Genomic DNA, 24,197 nt, shown 5'->3' with positions numbered 1-24,197 from the left:
TGAGTGAACTATTGCATTAACACCTATGAACTTTAAATCAAACATTGCCTTAACAATTCACAGTTTTTATCCCTTCATTTCGAGTGATTTTTTTATTCTGTCCTCCTGCTGTCGGCAATAAATCTGCATGTTGAGTGTTTAAAGATTAATGTTTCTCTCTCTCTCTCTCTCTCAGCATCTCTCCCTCTCCCTCCCGCCCTCTCTCTCTCCGTCCTCGCATTCTTTCTTCGTTTCAGCACCCCGGCAGTACCCTCACGTATGCATATGTAAATGGCTCTGCCTCTGAGCCGGTGGAAGTAATTGTATGCATTTTTAACTGGCCAATCGACTGACAGATAGACATAGATTGTCTCGTCTACCTCTCTCTCTTTCTATCTCATTCTCCCTCACACAAACACACACACACACACACACACACACACACGCTCAGTGATTTTTTTAAATTATTTTTAGCTCTGTGCCTCCCCCTCCAGATGCACAGGAATCATTATGTGGTGGTGGTCTGCTATAGGGCGATTAGAAACTAGAAATCTCTTGCTCTCTTTCCCCACAGTGCGATATTCTTAATGCATCTATTTGTGTTCTTCCATGACTTATGAGTTTGCCTATGTTTGTTTTGATGAACATCTTTTTTTTTTAAGGACATCATAAAGTGCTCAAAAATATAAGATTTTTAAGGACTAGTTCACTTGAGTATTAAAACTTTCATCATTCCGTTCCAAACCTGGGGTGCGTTTCCCAAAAGTATCGTTAGCTAACTATTGTGGTTGATTCCATTTAACTCTATTGGTAACGACGGAACTTGCGACCATAATTGCTTTTGGGAAACGCACCCCTGTACGACTTTCTTTTTTCTGCAGAACACAAAGGGAGAAATTCTGAAGACTGTGCGGGTCGCTCTTTTCCTCACAATTATAATGAATGGAGAGTGGGATAAAACACCAAAAAGTATCATAACGGTCTGTTTGACTCAGGCACTTTATATTTATATAAGCCACATAGCTTTGTAAGAGAAATAGACCAAATTTTGCATTGTTATTAACTAAAAATCTTCACCCAATTAGTGAATAAATCATTCAGTCTAGATTTCTGACCCAGATCAACAAATAATTAAAAACCTCAAAAGATAAAATAATAATAAAACAGTTTGCAACAACATGAGAGTATTGGATGAACTATTGCTTAAAAACTGCAAAAATAATCTCTGCACGTGCCATAATGCTGTGTCCGCAATTGCCCAGTCAATCAGTGAATAAACACTTGGTTTAGGTATACTGGCAAGGAATTAATTTTTCTTGATTTATGACACACAAATGTATTTATTAATTAAAAAAAAACTATTTACTGTTTACTATTAACTATTAAAATAGTTTTATATTTTAAGTCAATAAAGGGGTAGAGTCTCTGGAACTTAATTTTCTTTAATTTATGAATTGATAAAACTTGCACCATTAGGATTCTACATTAGTGTGCAGCTTTGCCTTAAGAGGTTAACAATTATAATTATACAATTATAAAGTACTATGCATGTTAATACAATATGTATGCATTCACATATGGCTTTTATGGGGTTATTAAGTAGACCAACCTGCTTGCAGTCGTCTTTTGGAATAATTCAATAATTCAATACATTCACAATGTGTGGTTAAGAAGGTTGTTTAAATGTCATTACTTTTTAGAGTAATGTGGTCCCTTGATGGAAATTAATAGCATAACAATGAGCTAACTTTGCTTATGGCACGCCAAATCAGGATGCAAATCCTTGGTGCTTCTCACAAGCTTTCTCGAAATTGTAAGCCATTTATTTCTTTATCGCCATAGATTCAGTCTTTAACTGTCAGTAAGCATTTGCTGAATTTGATTCAGTGGATAATGACTGTAACAGATCACCAATGCTGCAATTTTCTGTTCCTTCAATGCTGATTGCGACAGTTTTAGCTGTGGCACAAACAATGTCAACTTCCATGACAACAGAAGACATGCTGTAATGTTCCTTTATGTAATTATTGTTTTCCAATTTCTTTGTCAAATGAACAGCCTATTGTGGAATATGACTGTATTCAGAAGAATTCTTCTGATTATAGGGATGGATATGATATGAAAGACACATTAGAAAATTTTGAATGAACAAACTTGAACAAAGTTATCAGCAGACTATCGCATAGCGATACTGGCTCAGATTATTATTTTCTGCAAGACTTAAAGACTAGTGTGTGTCTCTGAAACAGCCATGTTCATAATTGGAACACTGCGCATAGAGCTTATAGAAATAGCACAACATTTGTCCACAGAAATTAGCATTGAGGCTAAAAACAAAGCTTTGTGGTAATAAAAAGGAGAGGACTTCACATGGAATAATTATTAGAACAATTTGTTATTGCACTTTAACTAACGGCTTGCTAGTTGCAGCAATTCTAGACTATTTATCGGGGTGATTTCTCAGAGAATAGCTCACTATTCTAACTTGCACAAAATTATTTATATACAGCATATAGAATCACTTTCGGTACAAGTAATGCCATCTGTTTGACATTGCTTCACAGAGACTGATAGAAACATTTAGGAATAAAATCGAATATGGTGTTGGCTGTAGTCCAAATGTGATTATAATGTAATCTGTAGACATCCCAGAGGAAGTGCACATTGTAAGTCTAATTTGCAGAAAATGGTTTGGACAAGTTACACATGTTGTGTGGGCAACTGTTCAGTGTTCAGTGACTGAAGTTCATCACCTTAACTAGCTAGTAGGGTTATCAGGGTATCAGACATTCTTAATGAAATACCGCTTAGTACTTGATATATGACTGCTAAACTACTCAGATGCCTTAAACAGCTGTTCCCAGATGTGCCTAAAGCTTTGGGTGTAAAATCATCTCAATCCATATTACATGTAAATGTAATAACGCAAGACTCCTGTTATTAAAAAAAAAAAAAAGTTAAAAGAATTGGCTCCCTGTTTGGGATGGAATTGAAATTGAAATTGAAATGACAGAAAGTGGAATTTGCTCATCCTAATGGTATTCTTGTAAATTAAGTGTTCTTCCACGTTGCTTCATACAATGAAAATAAATGAATCAAGTACAAATTTCTTAGTGACTTTTTAAACAAATCTGTCTGTCTGTAAAGCTTATAAATATCACACTTTAAAAAATTACAGTCATTGCAGTTATGAATTCCTCATTTTAAATCTGCTTTCCTAAATGCAATGCTGCCTTCTGTTTGCTACAACAATTCAAATTTAATTCAAACTTACAAACTCAATTTGGAATTTAAAAAGCATTCTCAATTCATCTTTGAATGGCCCACAACCATAGACTTCTAATAGCATTAAAATAGCTTGATTGACAAGCTGCTTATTCATGACAGAGACATTTATATCACAGTGATTTCCAAAATAAGGTTCAAATATCACCAGGGTCTTGTGGGCCTTAAAAACATGTATGACCCTAGTATGTCCACAACCTCAGCATGCAACACAAATCAAATGCAAAACAAATACTGAAAATCAGCTGGCTTGAACGTGTCTGCCACCCCTCAAAGGATATAAGTAGGACTGCATCAATTTCTAGACATTCTAGATACAGCTTTCATGAAACTCTAGATTTTGTATAATTTTATCTTATTAGATCTTCATCTGAGGTATCTGGTTCTTTCTTTCCTTTTTCTTACAGTGCATTTTATTTCTGAAACCACTTTTTAATTTTCAAATAAGTTCACATCTTTAATTTTTTAATGATTAATGTGCATGGCATGTCACTACCTAAACATATTTCTAGATCTTTTGCAGCATTGTGACACCATGCTCACTTTAACATGATATCAGCCTCTTTGTTGTAGTGGGAAAATGTACTTAAATCTGCATGCTTCCAAATATTCAGACAAATGTATGTTCAGAAAGGATTCATTTCCAGTGTACACACAAACACAGACAGCCACAACGTGTTTAAAAAAAGCAAATATTCCTCTTTCTCCTCATCTCAACACGACCATGCAGCACTGCTGTGGAGCATTTTTAGTGCCGCAGCAATGTACAAGCACCAGCGACACACAAGGTGTCATCACGACCACAAATCACTTCCTTCTGAGTGTCTCTTCCTCCCCCCACCCACAAACTCTCTTTCTCTTCCTCTCTCTTTATTTTTCCCCTCTCCAGCGCGCCATATAGGACGGAGTTAGTATATATCTCAATTAGAGAGCAGGGGTTGGAGTTGGCGAGGGGGAGGGCTTGTGTCCAGGCTGACTCCTCCCCCCAGTGCCCCACACCAGCCCACTTAAAGTGGAAGCAGCAGCGCAGTGCCGTCTGTAGCCCTGTCAGTCAAAAGCCCTGCGGCCCTTTATGCAAATCAGTCTGTCTGTGGTGGACTGGGAGGAGAGGGGGAAACATGTCTAGATTTGTTTGTTATCCGTTATGCCCTCCCCTTCAATTCTTCCACTTCATCTTCTCTCTCTCTCACATACACACACACACAAGCAAAGACTCTGCTATATTCAGTCTTTCTCTTCTCTTCACCTTCCCTCATGGTATGCCTTGACACTTTTATTCCTCCTTTTTCTCTCTCAGGTCCCATAACCTGTCCACTTCTACAGCCTTGAGATGAGAAATTGTGACATAGCTGTGAAACTGGGAACCAGTGAGGTGAAGCATGCAATGCTACTGGGCTCTAAAAACTGGGTCGCATAGAAAGGGAGGCTAGATGGATGTGTGTGTGTGTGTGTGTGTGTGTGTGTGTGTGTGTGAATGTCTATGCACATGTATAAAGATTGTAACACAGATCTTGTTTTCAAAAAAGGTGCAGACTGAACTTAATGTTTAAGATATTATTACATACTTCAATTAAAGGGACAAGGAACATAAATAAAAGGTCTTTTATCAAACACGCTCTTATACAGGTCAATTTTACAATTGTTAATGCACCTAGTTTTGGAGTTCTTTGAAAAAGCAGACGGACTATTTAAAAATTCCTTGAGGAGAATCGCCACAATTCTTCATCCCCTTCCACCAAAAAAATCCTCACTTTTAAAATTTGCAGAACAGCGTCAGGTTTGAGAAAACAAGACGTCTTGGTGCATCCCTTTGGAATACCCCGTCGTGAAATTCCTCGAGATATCCAACTAAGACAGACAAGTGAGACAAGAGCTGCAATGATCTTTAAAAACTGGTGACCAAACGTCACCCATCACCATAAAAGCAACATCTTCATCTGTACAAATAAAAACAGCAGGTAAGTTTTAAACTAAATAAACATACAAATAATTCTGGTAAATCATCTGCTTGTCTCATCCAAATCAGTAACTTCAAAAGTAGTAATGATAAAACAACATTGTCTGTCAAACGATGACTGGATTATTGGATGTTGCCAAAGTGAAGTACAGCACAAAAATAAACTGAATTTTAAAACAAAGTAGACATAAAGGGATCTTCCTTTAAACCGGCTGGAAGTCTTTCACTGATAGGATCCAGATGACATATATTATACTATATTTTAAAAAGATGTACAACAGTAAATCGCAATACATGTAACTAAAAATACATCAAATGTATTTAGCTTGAAGTTTGAAGTGTACTCAATTGCATATTTTATTCAGAGTTATATTTTAAACTGTCCTTTTTTGTTTACGCATTGTAAAGCCAATACACAAGGGTTAATATGTTTGAGGACGTTAGAGTGAAATAAACTGGCTGCAATGACATGCTGAAACTAGATCTGGAAAAGGGTGTGTGTGTTTGGTAGTAACAGTACTCACCTGTAGAGACCTGTCGTCTTTTTCTTTCACATCTGAACCCTTACGAAAAATAAGTTTATTCAAGTTAAAAATGCTACTACAAGTATTTAATTAGTAAACTATCAGTAGACCTATAAGTTCACTTTTAGTATAGCTGCAGTACAAGCTAACAATTTTGATGTAAACTAGTTGTGTACTCAAAGTGCACTACTGTTATACTTACAGTATACTTAAAAGTATACTTTTATATACTAGAAAGTGGGCCAATTTAGTCCCAAGGAGTATTGAAATAGTACACTTACAAGTATACTACTAGTACACTGATATTTGTATACTTACTACATAAAGTATACTTAAAAATATACTTGAACTTTACTTAAGTATACTTACTAAAATAAACTTGAAGTACACTACTTTTTGGGAAGGGAAGACCCACGTGAGAGCAGCACCACACTTCTGAAAGACCACATAATCATAACTGTTAATCATAACTTCAAACTGACAAACTTTCCAAGAGTAACAAAATATGAATAAGTCCGAAAAATGCTGTCATCACGAGGCCCTGGCGTATACAGCAGCAGAATACGGCCAGTACTCTTTTAGAAACCATTCACACAGAACATGTACTTGCGTATTAAAAGCAGGATGGAAAATATTTTATAACAACTAACTGTTAACTTAATGGCATCTTAATGCACGAGATGCTAGAAGAACAGCTAGCCGCGGCGGGAAGCGTTTGCTGCAACAGTATCTATGTGAACCGGCCCATAAGTGCTAAATACAGTTACGGTCACACACAGTTCAATAATAAACAAGTGTGACACCTCTACATTTTTCAGGAATCACAACTGTATTTTTATTTAAGCGTATTTTTATTATATCACAGCTTGTTGTCAAGTCATACTGTGAGCACGTCTCGTGTAGGATGTGTGTTTTTGGTTCGGAAACGTACAGAGACACATGTATATACATTATAAACGGTGTGTCATCTGAAGGTTTCAGATCCAATCTTCCACTGGAGTCGTTCCCGTCCGTTTCGTGGTCCAGTTGCTGCACCCCAAACTCCTGCTTTCTTTTATAATCAAGATTTGGCATGTAAATTCGCGCCGCCGTTATTGAGGTCGCCATCTTTGATATGTATACTCCAGTCACTGTCACTATGGTTACCGGTGACTTTCACGGCTATTTCGAGAATAGAAAAGGGGCTGCCATTAATTGCACTAATATTGTGGTGTCTCTGTTAAATGAATTTAAAATATGCTTGTGATGATCTTTTATTTTTATTTTATTTTTTGATTGTTTTGTTTATTTTTGTATTATTATTTCATTGTTTTTTATTTTATTAAAATTGTCTCAATTTGTACTTACAAAATGTGTAAATATGAGAAATATGTGAAGAACTTGCTGTTGAATTTCAAAGTTCAATTAAAGTTCCATTGAACTTCAATTTAAAAAAATACATGTCTTTATGTATCAGCTAAATAATTTAATATAGATTAGTTAATATGTTAACCAATAACACACAAGCAAGAGTGTTGTTTTACTGAATATTAGTATGAATCACTTGCTTATACTGTATTAGCACAGTTATGTTTCATCCACGGACATAATGCCTCAAGCTATGGTGCTGATGCAACAAGAAGTTTGCAAGTGTTATATTGAGTAGTATACAAAGTACTATATAAAATAGGCAAAATATAAGCAAGTGATTCATACTAAATATTTACATATACATTTGGATTACACAGACATTCTTTTATATTCATTAAAATAAAAAAAATGGAATTGACTTTTAGCAAATGCATTTGGCTGAAGAATGTAAAAAATACATTGACATTAATAATTTTTTACAAATTGATTTGATTTTACAAGTGCATATTTAAAACCTCACATGGTCCTCCAATTTTTTTTTTTTTTAATAAGAGTGTAGACTGGAGCATGAGACAAGCAGAGCTGTCACACTGCTTCTTCACAAAAGGCACAGAGCTACCCCCACCTCCACCCGCCGTAGCCATGGAAATGCCACCCAATCCAGAGCCTAGGAAATGCAGGGAGGGCGGGAATGGCTCGGAGCCCTCCCCTTAACTTTCTCTCAAATGCACAGCCAGGCACAAATGCACACACCATGATTCAAATGAGTGAGGTAGATATTACAAGCATACACATCAACATTGTCACTGCTCTCACTTGTTCAGTCTCATTCACTGACACATTCACAAAAACACTGTGATGCTAACATGCTTGTCACACTTCTCTCATTCTCTTTCTCTTAAATACATGGCTCTCAAGAATTTCAGAAAGACTCATTAAGATTTTGACGGTCATTTAATGAACATCAAAAACTCCTCTTGAAATATTACAGTATTTTCAAACAATGGAAAAACTATGCTTTTTAAATGACAAGAACGATTGAATTTCAGTTTTTGCCAGATGCACTATGATGCACATGTGGTACATCTGTTATGGCATATATTTGAAAGACTATTAATCTTGAATCATTACCACCTAGGATCTAGGGCACTTCTTGCAGCCTCTGTAATATCTAGTGCTATATTTTCTTTTATCACCAGACTACACTCCAACTTTACCAACAAGGCTACTATATGATATGAACCTATATGTCATAGGTGAAATGTGTAATATTTTTAGTGTTAAAATAATATCTTATATGCCAACTTAATATGCATAGACAACTGTAAGTTAGCCTTTTGATGGCTGATTCCTCTGAAAAGTGTAAACGGCAAAACAGTGGGTTTTTTTTAGTATAATTTAGATACTATTATAGGTTTTGTTAATATTTTGAATTAGCTTTTATTTTAAAGGGGTCATATGATGCGATTTCTCACGCTTGAGGTATTCGGCCAATCACAGCACACCTCGCTTTTTCAGACCGATGAGCTTTGTAAAAATCGGCGCGTTTCAAAAAGGCGGGGCATAGAGGAGAAACAATAATGTACAGTATGTGGAAAATAATGTTTTTTTTTTTACTTTAAACCACATAAACACATTTCATTACACCAAATACACAAAATAATGTTCTTTGTAGCAGCATCATATGACCCCTTTAATACATTCTATTGTTGTTTTAATTTTAGTTATAGTTTTCGTCATTTTTTTGTTCTGTGTCTTGTCAGATTATTTTTATTCTTTTGGATTTTTTATACGTGTCTAGTTTAAATTCATTTTTACTTCCATTTTAGTCATTTAAGTTAAACTCAATGAGAAATGCTCCCTTGGCTACGAGCTGAAATAAAATAAGTTTAAAGTTTTTTGCATTTTATTTAATTTCAGTTAAATTGTATTTTATTTTAATTGTATTTTATGAACTTATTTTAATGGTTTTTGTTAATTAATAACAGTGCGGTGGAGCTATCAAAATATTACTGTTTGAGTATTACGATCAGTCCAACACAGCAACACTGGATGAACCATGTCAGTTGTCAGTTTGGAGCAAGGCTATCTGTTTCTCCAACCAATGGCAAAAGAGGGCATGTGCAGGAAACTTTGGAAGTGAACAGACGTTATTTTATCAGAATTTTTTTTATTTTTTGGTAACTTTGACTCCCTTTAAAGCACCTCCTATTAGTGTCTGCATGAAAAAATTCAGCCTAGATGGTTTGCCTATATTGTTCTATGTCTGTGTTGTGAAAATGATGGAGAGTGATTGTGAACAGGGCCTAAGAGAGAGTGTTGTGAGTGAGGGCGTCGGCGCAGCCTCTGCCATATTGCCAAATCCAGTTATTATGAGTATCTTTGGACTTGTTTTTACCACATAATGTGACACTATAGTAAGTTAATAAAGTGGCAATTTGTGGTTTAGGGTTAACAATACCTTTATTTTACTTCCAAAACAAAAGATTTGATCTTATTTCAGTTTATTTTTTCTTTTGTTTGTTAACGTAGCAATACATGGCAACACTTAAACTGACAATAATCAAAAAAGTTCATGGTATTACATGATCCGTTAGAAATTATTCTAATATGCTGATTTGGCACACAAGAAACATCTCTTAATATTATCAATGTTATAAATAGTTTTTGTGGACAACATGATACTTTTTTCAGGATTCAAAGCTTTTTGTAATATAAATGTCTTTAGTGAAATTTCTGATCCATTTAAGACATCGTTGATGAATAAAAAAAATATTTGAAATAAAAGCTATGAAACAAAATGAACAGACAGAAAGGATATATTATCTTTCACTTGTATGATTTGAAAACTATTTTAAGTAGTTTTTATAAGTCAGAATCTACAGAGAACATAAATAGTTATAGCAGAAACATTCAAAGCTGCTTAAAGAGGCACAAAGATATGTTAGTCTCCATTCATTTTGAAATAATAGTATTATTTTGGACACATTGTAGGTGTCCATTTCCTCAGCTACATCACATTATTAATGTGACACAACACTTGCCTTATGAAATATGTGGGGAATTATCTTCTCAGTGAAAACAGTAGATTGTGTAAGCAATAAGCAATATGATTCTCTAATCTCTAAAGCTCCATCTTCATCACAGATCGACATTAAAATGCTAATTAGGATTCTCAAGATTCTCATGATTTTTCAGGGTATAGTGGCAGGCTAAGCATCTGAGTTACTGTCACAAAGGTTGTGTGTTCACTCCGAATAGCCGCATTACCGTGGCCATAATTACCATTGTCCCTCAAGTAAACGACTATACTATTTCTTTTGGAAATAAACATTATCTAAAGCTAAAGTATGATATTGTCAATTCCACACTCTTCTTGCAGGTTGCCCAGCGCGCTCCGCTTCTGTTTCCAGTGTCGAAGGCAGTGTTGCAAGCAGCCATAGGCCTACAGCAGCCAGAAAGCGAGACTGCCAGAGAGGCCTCCAGACCCAAAGCTCCTTAGACGCCACATTGGTACCCAGCCTCTATGCCTTGTAAACAGAATTGCAATTTCTTTCCATCTCCTGCCTAACACATTCTGCAACACCAAATATAGCCGCCTATTTCCAGCTCCCCAGCTCTAACGCGTATCCTCCCCCTCAGCTGTCTTGCAAAGGGGGCATCTAATCTGCTTTCTTCTTCACCACTCGCTTGCATTGTAAACCGATTCAAGAAAATATGAAGGGAGAGGGCGGAAGGTGCAAGGATGAGAGAAATAAGAGTGATAGATGGTATAAAAAGAGAGTGAGGCCGAAAGAGAACGGGGGAGAGAAGATGACCTAATTACAATTGCCCACAGTGTGAACCATCTCTCTTTGAAGAATATGAAAATTGCAAAGAGACAAGGAAAGCCAGACCAGCCATGATGTGCGAAACACACAGCAGAAGAGGAGCACAGATTGAGCGTACCTTGTTTTTGAAATCCTTATCACACATTCATATCTATGTTGCATTCAAGTGCACCAGAGGAAAGATTGTTGGCTGTTCCGACAATGTTTCATTCAAAGGGTCTAGCTGTCTCATAAAATCTTGAAAACTCTGATGTAAATGTTCTATATTGTTTAGTGTTCTTCTTTTCAAGAAATTGCTACCTTGTTGCATAGACAGATCAAACGTACCCTTGTCAAAATTCATGTTTTGTTTGGATAAGAGGTTTGAAAATGAACAGCGATTCATGTGATTGTCATACTACACAGCTCCCCTCAGGTCACCAAGCAGTTGTTGTTGTTATTTGGAGAACTGAGAATCACGATTTTATAATCGGTACTGTTTATATTTCTAAAATACATGATTTGTAAGCTGTTCCCTCTTTGTAACAATTTCAGATTTCAAGATTTAACAGTTACACAACTTGCAGTGAAACATAAACCTGGTCAACTACTATGGGTTTAAAATTAAGTGCATTACATTTTATATTATAGCAATGTTACTGAAATAGTTTCAGATTGAATACAGATTACAAAATCCCATACACGCTCAACTGTTCTCGAACAAATCATCCTTGGTTGCAACCCATAATGACTGTGTATGGTCAAATGCTATGATATTGCCTCCACCAGACCAAATAAGTAGACAGTATCTCAAAAACAGGATCGCTACATGCAAAAATGCTTTTTAAGATACAAGCCCATAAAGTACATGCATGCTTTGATATATTATTTAGACCGATTTTTAAAGGAGTTGAGAATGGAGAATTTGAAGTGAGAGAATATACTAACTATCTAACCTATCTGTTTTTCTACATCTTTGACCTAATTAGCAGCAAATTCCCTACAACACGTTAACGTTAATTATCACTTTTCAATGATTCATAAAACTAATTAGCTACACCTTTGAGTAAGGGATGTGAATTCAGTCCAAGCCATCACATCCTCTCAGAATAAGAATGAGTCATTTGAAACAGTGTTTTGTCTTTTGCTGTTGTTGGTGAATCAAGATACAACCTGAATGCGACAATAACAAAGCTTGCACAGAAAGGAAAAGTACATGCGTACATAAAGTAGATTTAATGTGGTCCACAACCTTAAGCACATTTGAACAATAAGAACAAGAGGGGTTCATATTAATTTAAACGTATTTATTTTATTAGTCAATTATTTTTAGATTCACATATACATGTCAAATGACCCATCACAGTCCTTCCTCACAGTCATAACCTTATTTTAATTAGTTATGAGCAGTATTTGGAAGGCAAATGCTTTAAAAGCAGTTGTGATTCTCAACTGAACGGCACAGCGTGGATGAATGATTTGTATGCCCCACTGGACAGTGCTATCTATTTATATATATATATATATAATTTTGATGCTTTTTGTTCCAAGAAATTATTCAAAAAGAACCATTGTTGTATAAAACTGATATCACCATGACCATGTATTTTAAAATAATTTAAAATATGAATCAAAACAATTATAACTTCAACCTGGCACACATTATCCTTAGCATTCCACACATAAAACACAATGACGGTGACACTCAAAATCATGTTCTTTAGAGAAAACATATGGAAACGGAACAACGAACATGACAACATCACTGAAAATGCAGGAAACAGTAAAAATGGTGTAGTGATTGGCAGTCACATTACGGTGCATGCTGGAAAACTGAGTCCAGCAATGTGGTTTACATAAACGAGGTTCAAAGGTGAGAATGAGGGAATTTAGAAAACATCCACAAAATACTATAAACTCCTAGACACATGCATATTGTCACCATCCTCGCTTCTGGACCTCTCCCATTCTGTGAAAAATGGCCTCTTCTTGTGTTCCGTGACTTTCAGCACTACACACACAGAGAGTTATAATCAACTCACCCCTATTGAATTCCCAATGGAAGCCGTTTAGCATGGCTACAATAATATGTATATATGTTCCTCTTGACCTAACCAATCTTCAATCATCATATACAGAGATCACCTTGCTAATAGTGAGTCTCTTTGAGATCCTTGAGAGGTAAAGCTTTTAACACAACATTTAATGCATTTTTTATTATTCAAATGTAGGTCAGTTTACTAAATAGATGGTATAGAGGAAATCTCTAAGGGTGTTTCCCACCTACTTCTGTCCATTCGCTGTTCATTTTCTTTCCTTCTCTGATTAGACTAACCTACATTCGAATAGAAAAAGCATCAGATTGATTGGCATTCTGAAACAAGGCATGGAGATAGAAAAAGCGTAGTATTATAATGTTGATTCACCCCAACTAGGCAGGTCTGGGAGGAGGCAAAATGAAATATTTAATGCGTTCTCTTCAACTTGACTGCATCTGTGCTGAGAGGCTGAAAATATCCAACTGGCTTATGTAAGAGCCTGTAGCAACTGTAAGGAGGGACAAGAATGGAGAGATAGAGGGTGACAGAGAGAGAATGAGGGAGGGAGGAAGAGAGCGAGACACAGAGTGTCCCCGCTCTGCAACAGCAGTCTTTATCGGGTTAACGCCTCCCGTTCTATTTTCTGCTCCCTCGCTATACCGCTGGAAATTCACGGGTGATTCGTGCCCAGGACGAGCTGTCCCTTCAGCCAAAGACAGAGGAAAAGATCAAATAAAAAAAAATAAATCATTACACGGCAGAACTGGTAAACAGGATACATATAGCATTAGTCACAACAGTGTTCATTTTGTCAACAAAATTACTGATGAAACTAACAAAGCATTTTTTATTTCATCAGAGATAACAGAGACAATATGCAAAATATGCATCATGATGATAAGGATGAGAAAACCTAGCACCGTAAGATATTAATAATGCAATGTTTCTGCAAAAGAAAAATCGAGAAAAATATGATTGCTGGATGACAAAAAAATAATGCATTATTTCAGGCTCATACATGTTTAAAAGTTTGGGGTCAGTAAGATATTTTTAAGCCATTCATTTTATTCAGCAAGGATGCATTAAATTGACCAAAAGTGAAAGTGAAGACTTTTATTACAAAAGATTTCTATTTTTTTTTTTTTTATTGTTTTTTTTTTTACTTTTTTGAAAAATATAAAGCAGCACAACTATTTTCAACATTAGTAAGCAAATCAGCATATTAGATTGATTTCATGATTTCTGAAGAATCGCTTGACACTGAAGAGTGGAGTAATGATACTGAAAATTCAGCTTTGCCATCAAGAATAAATTACATTTTAAATATATATTTCAATAAACAACAGTTATTTTAAATTGCAATAATATTTTACAATATTGCTGTTTTGACTGTACTTCTGATCAAATAAATGCAGCCTTGTGAGCATAAGAAACTGTTTCTTACCGACCCCAAACTTCCTATTGACAAAATAGTGACTAAATGCAAAGTATATTTTCATCAGAAGACAAAAACTGTGTAAAAATGAACACTGCCCATGGGCTGGTCTGGTACCATTTTAATCTACCACGTCCTATAATGACATAACAGAAGGAAGACCAGAAGTGTATTTAGATCAGAAGCTCATCCATACCTCATACCATACCATACCATACCAAAGTCTTAGTTCTCAACAGATTCTGCTGCATGAGTGTTCAATTTATCTTATAATTATCCATCCAAAATGAGAAAAATGCTGTGCAGGATGGAAGTTTCTTGGTGGAAATTATACTACAGATTGGTGTTCTCCACCAACTGGTGATTAGGCCTGAGATTAAAGGCAGAGAACAAGAGTGGACCGAATGAATTAAATGGAAATTACACTACAAGACTGTACACTAGGGTTTAGGGCCCAATGCATTTGTATTAATTCAAATTTTGGGCATTTATATATAACTATTTGATCATGAGTCTTTCTGTATATGCCAGCATTTGTCAGTGTAACTGGTGTTTTGTCTGGGCACAGTTGGAGGGGTGGGGTGCTGAGGTTTACATGTAGGAGGATAGTAAACATATTTTATCACTCACTGAAGCTCAGAGGCTGTAAATCAAGATCTGCGCCATATCGCTCCTCATCTCTGGCTTGTAAAATGGATTAATGAGACCTGCCCCTTCTTATGAGTGCCACACACACACACACACACACATGTAGCTTGTGTGAAACAGACAAGCCATTTCCTCTGTAAATTGTTCCTCTCAGTAAATCATCATTTTATAATTGCTTCTGGCTTTTGTCAATTGTTGTTAGCAGGTAAACGTTAAGATGCAAATGTGAGTAATTACGCTTTGCTAAAGCATTGCTAAAGGTAACAAATGTTAAAATAACATTTCTCCATCCATCCAAGTAACCACAACAGACAGCTGTGCAAACTAAACTAAAACTAAAATTCAAATGAGGACAATATTTTGCCCATGGTTGCTTAAGCTGCTAAAATAATGAAAATAGACTGACAGACAGACAGCCAGACAGACAGATAGATAGATAGATATGTTTTCCTGTTTTGAAAGTGTTAATATAGTACATACCTGTATACTCTATTAACCAATAAGCTTCTAGAGGTTGTTGTTAGGCATGATACACAGAAATGATTATTTTCACAATACAGCACAGAAGTGTCTTACTGCTTTTTATTTTTTTAATACATAAAAATATTGAGAATACATTTTTATTAAAACATTATTTTATTCAGCAAATTCATTGAGAGCCATTGTTCCTCAGTACAGTCGTGGACAAAACGTTTTTACTTTGTTTTATCTGTCTAGAGTAAATGCAGCAATCTTATGGTTGTATGGAATTTGGAAGAATGTATATGAATGTAAAAGGCTGTATTTCAAAGTGTTTAAAAGTGAAAATATAATAAAAATATTGAGGGAAAAAAATAAAATACAAAATATATTTTTAAAACGCATTTTGAACATACTCACACTTGCACACTATTTAACCACAATTTATTTCAGCACGTTTCTTTAACCTCATAATAGAACCAAAAAAAGCTCATTCTTGAAATTACTATTTTCCTGAAATTGGCTTGCTGTTTTTGAATATTTTTCCCCACATCGCTAGCATAAATATGATTTGTTTAAAATATATTTTTTATACTCATCTCTTACACTAACCATAAACACATATTGTACATTTGTACATGTAGTTATGAAATATAAATCTAAACTGTTTATAATTATTGCATAGTAAACATAATTATGAGTGTTCATTTATCACTTTCTGATTGAATTCTCAGAAAACAACACTTGTGTGCGTTACTCTTCTGTGCTTATACAGTTTTTGAATATCAGTCATATCATAAACGAACCAGAAGCCCACTCATTCTACATATTCTGCCTGCACTGCTTTCAATGAGACAAGGTACACAATTCAACATGTTAGACTGCTGGACTGTTTGAAACACTACGACCCTACAAATATGCAGATTATTAACACTACAGCTGCAACATACACTTTCTAGCACATAGATAAGTGATAAAGAGATGATGTTTGTTTGCTATTTGCTCACTATAGAAGACAATTTCAAGATTGTTTGAATGTCATTTTACAGCGGGAGGCAAAACTAATCTAACCAAGCAGTATGTCAGTGTGTGTATGTGTCTGCAATCACTTTACACACACACACGCACACACAGAGGATCATGTACATACAGACGACTGTCATGGGAAAACACAGCAAACTTATTTGCACATCAACACAGATGAATTTACTCAGAAAAACAATAAAGTAGTTGAGATGCCAGCTGCTTAAACGACTGATTTACTTCATTTACCAAGACCCTTATAGCACACAAAGAGATATGTAATGGTTGCACATGACTTGTTTTACTGTCTTGGCTTCAGACAGTCACGGATTTCAGAAGGCAAACGCTCAGTAAGTGGCTATTTAAAGGCATCTTTGAATAGACAAACTCAGACATTCGAACACACACATATGACAATGGCTGTTAGCTATTGTTTTTAGATTTGCTGATGCTGCCTGTTGGCAAAAACATCCTCTAAGGCCACACCTCCCAAATCTAACAATAAAACTGAGACCTATACCATGTGTCATACAATGAGGGATTCTGAAGAAGTCTTTGTCTTGGATGAGGATAGTGGGATAGGGTGACCCATAGAGCCCTGGGCAACATGAGGGTGTGGCAGAGCTTCAGAAACAATGCTGGTAGTTGTTGGTCAGGTACTGCAACCCAAAACAAAGCGTTGGATCTTTCTGAGAAAAGGTCCAATATGCTAATGTAAATGCTTTTATCCAAAGCAACTGACACTGTGTTCGAGGCATACATTTTATCAGTTCAAGTGGTGGGAATCTACCTAAGGTCTACCAGCTACAAGATATGATGAAGATATGAAAAAAACTGTAGTTTTTATAGTTGTTGTATTTATATTTGTTTATTCAGTTATGATGTATTAAGTTGATGAAAAGTGACAGTAAAAGCACGTATAATTTCACACAAGATTTCTTGAGCATTTCATATAAATGCTGTTCTTTTGAACATTCCACTCTTTAAAGAATCCTGAAACTGTTTTCAACACTGATAATAGGAAGATTTTTGTTTAGCTCTAAATCAGCATATTATAATGATTTCTGAAGGATCATGCGACACTGAAGACTGGAGTAATGGCTGCTGAAAATGCAGCCTTGCTGCCATAGAAATAAATTACATTTTAAAATATACTAAAATAAAAAAGAATTTCTGAAAAGAAAACTTTAAATTGTGATAATATTTCAAAATATTAGTTTTTACTTTTAAATGCAGCCTTGGTGAAGGAGACTTTGTAAAATTTAAATACTTCCTCCCTCCTTACTAATCCAACATGAATGGTAGTGTAAATATAAATCATTTATTATCAAAACCTTCCATTATATCTAGAGCTATGGCGTAGTGGTACATGCTTTCAAACATTGACCTGTGGTGATCATATGGACAACACAAGTTCGAATTTAGCTTGAAACATTTCCTGTCCTTTCCCCACTGTCTTCTTAATTAAAAAACAAAACAAAACATTGCAATAGGGCCTAAAACAAAAATACCTATAAATTATATGGTTTGGGAAAATACTAACAATTATGAATTTTGCTAATCATTTTGTCCATTTTATTTACTTGTGTGGAATGGTATATTGCTATTTTAAAGATTTTTTAGAAGTGGAAAAATGTAAGATATAGCAGCATGTTTAAAAACACAGTAAAGAAGAAGGAGAAACAGATGAGGGTTAACAAGCCAGAGCAGAGTCCTTGAGCCTGTTGCTGGATCCGTCAAGGACTTGCTCATACCTGTATCATCCTCAGTCTCTGCTGCACACCTGGCCAAGCCTCCCTTTTAGGTGTCTCCCAGACACGACACAGCATGCTTATGTGTGTGTGTGTTTGTGTGTGTGTGTGTGAGAGACAGCTAGAGTGGGAGGTCTTCAAGTAATGTACTCATTTCTTTAAAAGGGACTTTCCTGCTATATTACTCCAGTGTCTTATTTGACAGACGACTTTGAACACTTACAAATGTTTGTAATACAAGATTTAAAAAACTGAGCTTTTCAACATCTGTCTTTGAAAAGTTTTCCAATACTAAGATACTAGGAGAAAGCATAGCGTAGTAGCGTAGCTGTTCTCTGAGAAGGTAATTAAAACAAGAAGAAGCCTTCTGACAATTTGAGAATCAAGCTGGACCTCTAGTGTTTCTCACAAAAAAACAAGAGTAAAGTTTTTCTGGTGGGAGGGGTAACCCCCTCCCCGTGTCAAACTTCAAAGAGGAGACTGAGCTCCTCTTGCATTCATCTCAGTCTATCAGCTTAACCACCGAGTTCAAACAGCTCACCCACACCCTGTGAGCTGAAGACTGGAGGAGCTGCACACAGCACAGAGACAGACACTAGCGCAAACACAAGCACATACATGTACACAAAAGGTGCAAACACACCAACTTACATGTACACACTTGCATAGAGCTTCATCCCTAATGTTCTGAGACATTTCTGAATGCAGCCTTTCAGAACTTTCTCCTGAAATGGCTCTGGAACACTTCATGGTAGGAATTTTCATTCTTCACCATATCCAAGACGGATGGACTCTGCTGACCTAATTTTCGAAAACGCTATTGGAAAAGGTGGAACGTGTACAGAACAATTATATAAAACAATTAGTCAAGGTCATTGCTTCTGACTGATCAAGACAATTTTTCATCAGCTATCATGCTAAAATTCACAATATAGTAACATTGCATTAAAAAAAATGGTTTGCCAAATCATTGTGCTGGTATTTGTTGCATAGCAACATTATGCCAAGAACAATAATTTTCAGTGAAAGGATGACACTTAAAGGAATATTTCATCCAAGAAAATTAAATTGTCACCTTTTACTCCTTTACTCACCCTCATGACTATCTTTCTTCTGCATATGTTTTTAACATTGTTTCAACTGTTTTGTCTACACAATGAAAGTCAAGTGGTCAAAAAAAATAGACTCCACTGACTTTTTTTTTTAATCCAAATCCATATATTTTTTTTTAAATATCTTCTTTTGTGTTCCACAGAAGAAAGTAAGTGATGAGGATGTGTAAATGATGATAGAATTTTAATTTGTGTTTTAATTATCTCTTTAAGTATTAAAGGGATAGTTCACCCAAAAATGAAAATTTGATGTTTATCTGCTTCAAGATGTAGGTGACTTTGTTTCTTCAGTAGAACACAAACGAAGATTTTTAACACAAACCGTTGCAGTCTGTCAGTCATATGATGGAAGTGAATGGGAATCACGGCTTTGAGAGTAAAAAAAAACATACACAAACAAAACCAAATTAAACCCTGCGGCTCGTGACGATACATTGCAAGAAACTGAACAGTATTTGTATCATTTTTTACGTCTGATCCACCACAATGTCCAGCTGTTCTGAGCGCGTTCACAACATCCGGCGCATGACGCGTCAACGTGCGCTGGCATAGTAGACATAGATATATATAAGTAGATTCCCGCGGCCCATAGAAACATTCACTAATGAGGCATCTACTTATATATATCTATGTCTACTATGCCAGAGCACGTTGACGCGGATGTTGTGAACGCGCTCAGGACAGCTGGACATTGCGGTGGATCAGAGGTAAAAAATGATATAAATACTGTTCAGTTTCTTACACAGACCGATCGTTTCGTGTCTTAAGACCTCAATGTATCGGCACGAGCCGCAGGGTTTAATTTGGATTTGTCTGTGTATGTTTTTTTGACTCTCAAAGCTGTGGAGCCCATAGACTGCCATTATATGACTGACAGACTGCAACGGTTTGAGTTAAAAAATCTTCGTTTGTGTTCTACTGAAGAAACAAAGTCACCTACATCTTGGATGCCCTGGGGGTAAGCAGATAAACATCAAATTTTCATTTTTGGGTGAACTATCCCTTTAACATACAATACAACAAATAACATTTTTAAAAAAGTGTCCTTAACATTTTTAATAGGTAGGAAAATACTTCTAAAATATGTCAGCTATGCTTTGTGGCATATATTTTATACAAATAACATACTGACTTTATTATTTGTGGTGAAACATTTCATGCTTTAAATATTCAAACAGGCTTTACAGGCATTTATTCAAGAAAAAAAAAAAAAAAGATAGACAGCAGCTCTAATATAGCACAATTTTGATTGTCGGCCCTCATATGAGAATAAGAGCGCTTACTAGTGCTACATTAAGTGCTGACTTCAGTGGAGTACTTACTCTCTGCCCTAGATTCAGGCAACCCACACTAGAGCTCTATATACAGTCATAAGCTCTGAGCAAATTGCTTTGGATACTGACACTGAAGAAAAAGGTGAATGACATTTAATTTCAGCAGTCATTTAGGATAAAAACAGTGCTTCACCTGAATGAGCATTAGTGACTTTATACCGAGGCAACAATGTGCACGCAACTCTGTCTATTTCAGATGAGGTCTGGGCTTCAGTTCGCAGTTTGTCAAATATGTTTACAACAGCAATTTTTCTCTCTCAAATGAAGCTTTATTTAGATGTGAATCAGTCAGAAGGCCTAAAGGGGTAGTTGTTAAAAAGGATAAAGCATAAATGAAATGCGTTTCAAGTATCGCAGAGTTTTGCACTCTTCGCAGAACAGAACGAGGCGCACATTATTAACAAGAACTTTGCAAACTCAGGGAGATTTTCTCTAAGAGACTTGGAAAGTACCCGCTCCCTCCCTTTTCTCCCCCTCTTCTTCGTGAGAGAGAGCATGTGTGTTCGATTAACATTTGCCGGAGTATTTGTTTATGGAGTGCTCTCTCTCTCGCTATGGCCCCACCCCTGGAATTCCGGGTGTTCCATATTTCCCGAACATGGTTCAGGAATTCTTTGACCTGATTCCACCAACTCTAAGACCACGTCTCACTTTTTGATCCAAAACTGCAGTGTTTTAAAACACACGTGTAGCTTTATAATTTCAACGCTAAATATATGACATTCAGCATTTATTTCTGCTAGCAAAGGAAAAACCCAAATTTACAAAACTTTTTGCAGAAAAAAAAATGTCTGAAACACAACTGTGTCTGCTTTTGACCCCCCTCCCCTCTCTTTCTTTCCGTCTTCCTCTCTCTGCTTTTCTCAACAGACAAACATGTCTTGTTAATCCTTTTGGCTTGCAAAACTATGAACAGGAAATGCTTCTTTTGCATTGGACAAATTTAGCATTTCAGTCTTGTCTAAAATACTGGCATGAGGAACAAGAACGATGTCAAAGATTTTTTTTTAATTAATAAAATTAAAAATAGTATTTCAAAATAGCTGTGAAGAGTCAAAGTTTAATTAAAATGAATACATTTCAATGCAAGGAAGGTCAAATAAACTGGTCAAGGTGTCTAAAATTAGATTTGAATTTCACATTCAACCAATTGTTGGCTATACAAACACTCTCTCAATCCCCCCTCCCTCGTGCTCTGTAGGGTAAAAACCATTTAATTCTGACTGGGAGAGTGACAGAGTGGACACCAGTAGAGGGAGCGTATGAAGAGTGGACTGCACATGTAACCAACCTATACGCCACTTCCTGAGAAGAATTTCCTCAGTACAGAGACACTCCCTACAGTGGCACACACAACGCATCCAGCAGCAACCAACACTGCAGGCTTCTGAAGGAGAGCAGGCCATGTTTGTTTAGCGTTCCAAACATAGTCCTGTACGTCCGAGCTTGTGTGCATAGCCTATATGTATGAGAAGAAACAAGAGCATATGAGAAACAAAGAAGAATGCTGCATGTTTAATAATATAATAAAGGCATGCAGAGTCTGTACAAACTAAAAATCTAACTTCTGATGTGAGATGAATATTGTTCATAACAGCATTTATCCTTATAAACATGCATGATACAAATGCAAATATTTCTAAAACATTAACATGAAATGAAAGATTTTTGAGATGCAATTTCTAACATAACTATTTTGTCTTGAATTAAATAACCATTTGTTTATGTGTGACCCTGGACCACAAAACCAGTCATAAGTAGCACGGGTATATTTGTAGCAATAGCCAACAATACATTGTATGGGTCAAAATTATTGAGTTTTATTTTATGCCAAAAATCATTAGGATATTAAGTAAAGATCATGTTCCATGAAGATATTTTGTAAATTTCCTAACGTAAATATACATAAACTTTTGGATTAGTAATATTAATTGCTAAGGACTTAATCTGGACAACTTTAAAGGTGATTTTCTCCTATTTTTTTTATTTTTTTTTGCACCCTCAGATTCCAGATTTTCAAAATAGTTGTATCTCGGCCATATTGTCCTATCCTAACAAACCATACATCAACGGAAAGCTTATTTATTCAGCTTTCAGATAATATAAAAGTCTCAATTTCAAAAAATTGACACTTATGACTGGTTTTGTGGTCTAAGGTCACATATGTGATCAATTTTAATACTACTTTTTTGTGTTTAATAGCCTAAATAATCTGCCAAAATATGTGGATCAATATACTGCTAGAAAACAACCCTATGAGAACTAGAAAAATTGGGAAATGCTTTTAGTATATCTTAGATGTCCCTTTTTCCTGCGTGAGCTGATTTGATGTTCGTATTTTCAGAGGAAATTGTTACTTCTAATATTTCACTCGCACATACACACAGCGGTCTAAGCACTTCAAGGAGAAATGGGCCCTCTGCAGGAGAGCATTAGTAGGCGAACCTCGAAATCAACGCAAAGTGTCACCACAGCCATCAGAATCGTGACGCACACAGGCTGAAGGATAAAAATAGGGCACCGGCTACACTCTTGAGAATGGCCATATAGCTGACACTTCCACGGGTGCTCAAATTTCGGTGCAAAATATATGTTATGAAGTACAGTTTGGAGAAAAAAAGCATTTCCTGCTAATTCGCTCATTCCTTCGCTTCTAAAGTGGTGCGTGCTGCACGCGCAACCTCTGTCTTCCGCTGTAACCCTGCAGCGCGCGCTCTGTTGAGCTGGAGGGAGGAGTAGGCACGCAAGTGAAACATGCATCCTGACATGAGCAGCATTTCACTCGTGTGTCGCTACCGCATTATAGAACGTATTTTATTAAGGACGATCTATATTTCAAGAGCCATTTTCACGATGTTTGCTCGTTGGTTGTTTTCGACGAAACGTTTACACTCTTCACCTAAAATAGCATAGGATAACTGTAACTTAAACATTTGACGGTAATATTACAATGTTAAATACATAGAGTATGTTGTTTTGTTTTGTTGCTTACTTTACTGTTCTAAATATTGTAGAAACTTAATTTGCTGTAAAGTTGCTTTGCAATGATTTGTATCGTGAAAAGCGCTGTACAAATAAACTTGACCTGACCTGACCTTGCTTTATACGATTATTTTGGTTGTTTTCCACGCGTGAAAAGGTTTTCCTACGGCGGCACCTCAATGTCCATATCCACCTAGAAGCCATCAAAAATGCACCCTCCTTCGACTGAAGAGGGTAGTGAGGAGAATCATTTCTGGCACTGTGAACTACAGCCATGCTTAAGATAATCTCATTTTAATTTTAACCAGATGATTTTTTACCTAGGGTAAACTACTAAGTCTTGGTGCATTTTTAAAATCCTTGGGGTCATTATTTGTACTTTGGTCTGAACCAAGGCTATCATTCATGTTGAAATCAATGAAATTGATAATCAGATCAAGGACAGAGCCAAAGAAAACCCTTTTTCTAGCTGTTAAAAACAGAAAGTTTGTTTTTTCTGTTTCTAAACTC

The sequence above is a fragment of the Sinocyclocheilus anshuiensis genome, unplaced genomic scaffold (assembly GCF_001515605.1).
Source record: "Sinocyclocheilus anshuiensis isolate Anshui unplaced genomic scaffold, SAMN03320099.WGS_v1.1 scaffold386, whole genome shotgun sequence".
Lineage (NCBI taxonomy): Eukaryota > Metazoa > Chordata > Actinopteri > Cypriniformes > Cyprinidae > Sinocyclocheilus > Sinocyclocheilus anshuiensis.
Note: the sequence above shows the minus strand (reverse complement) of the source record.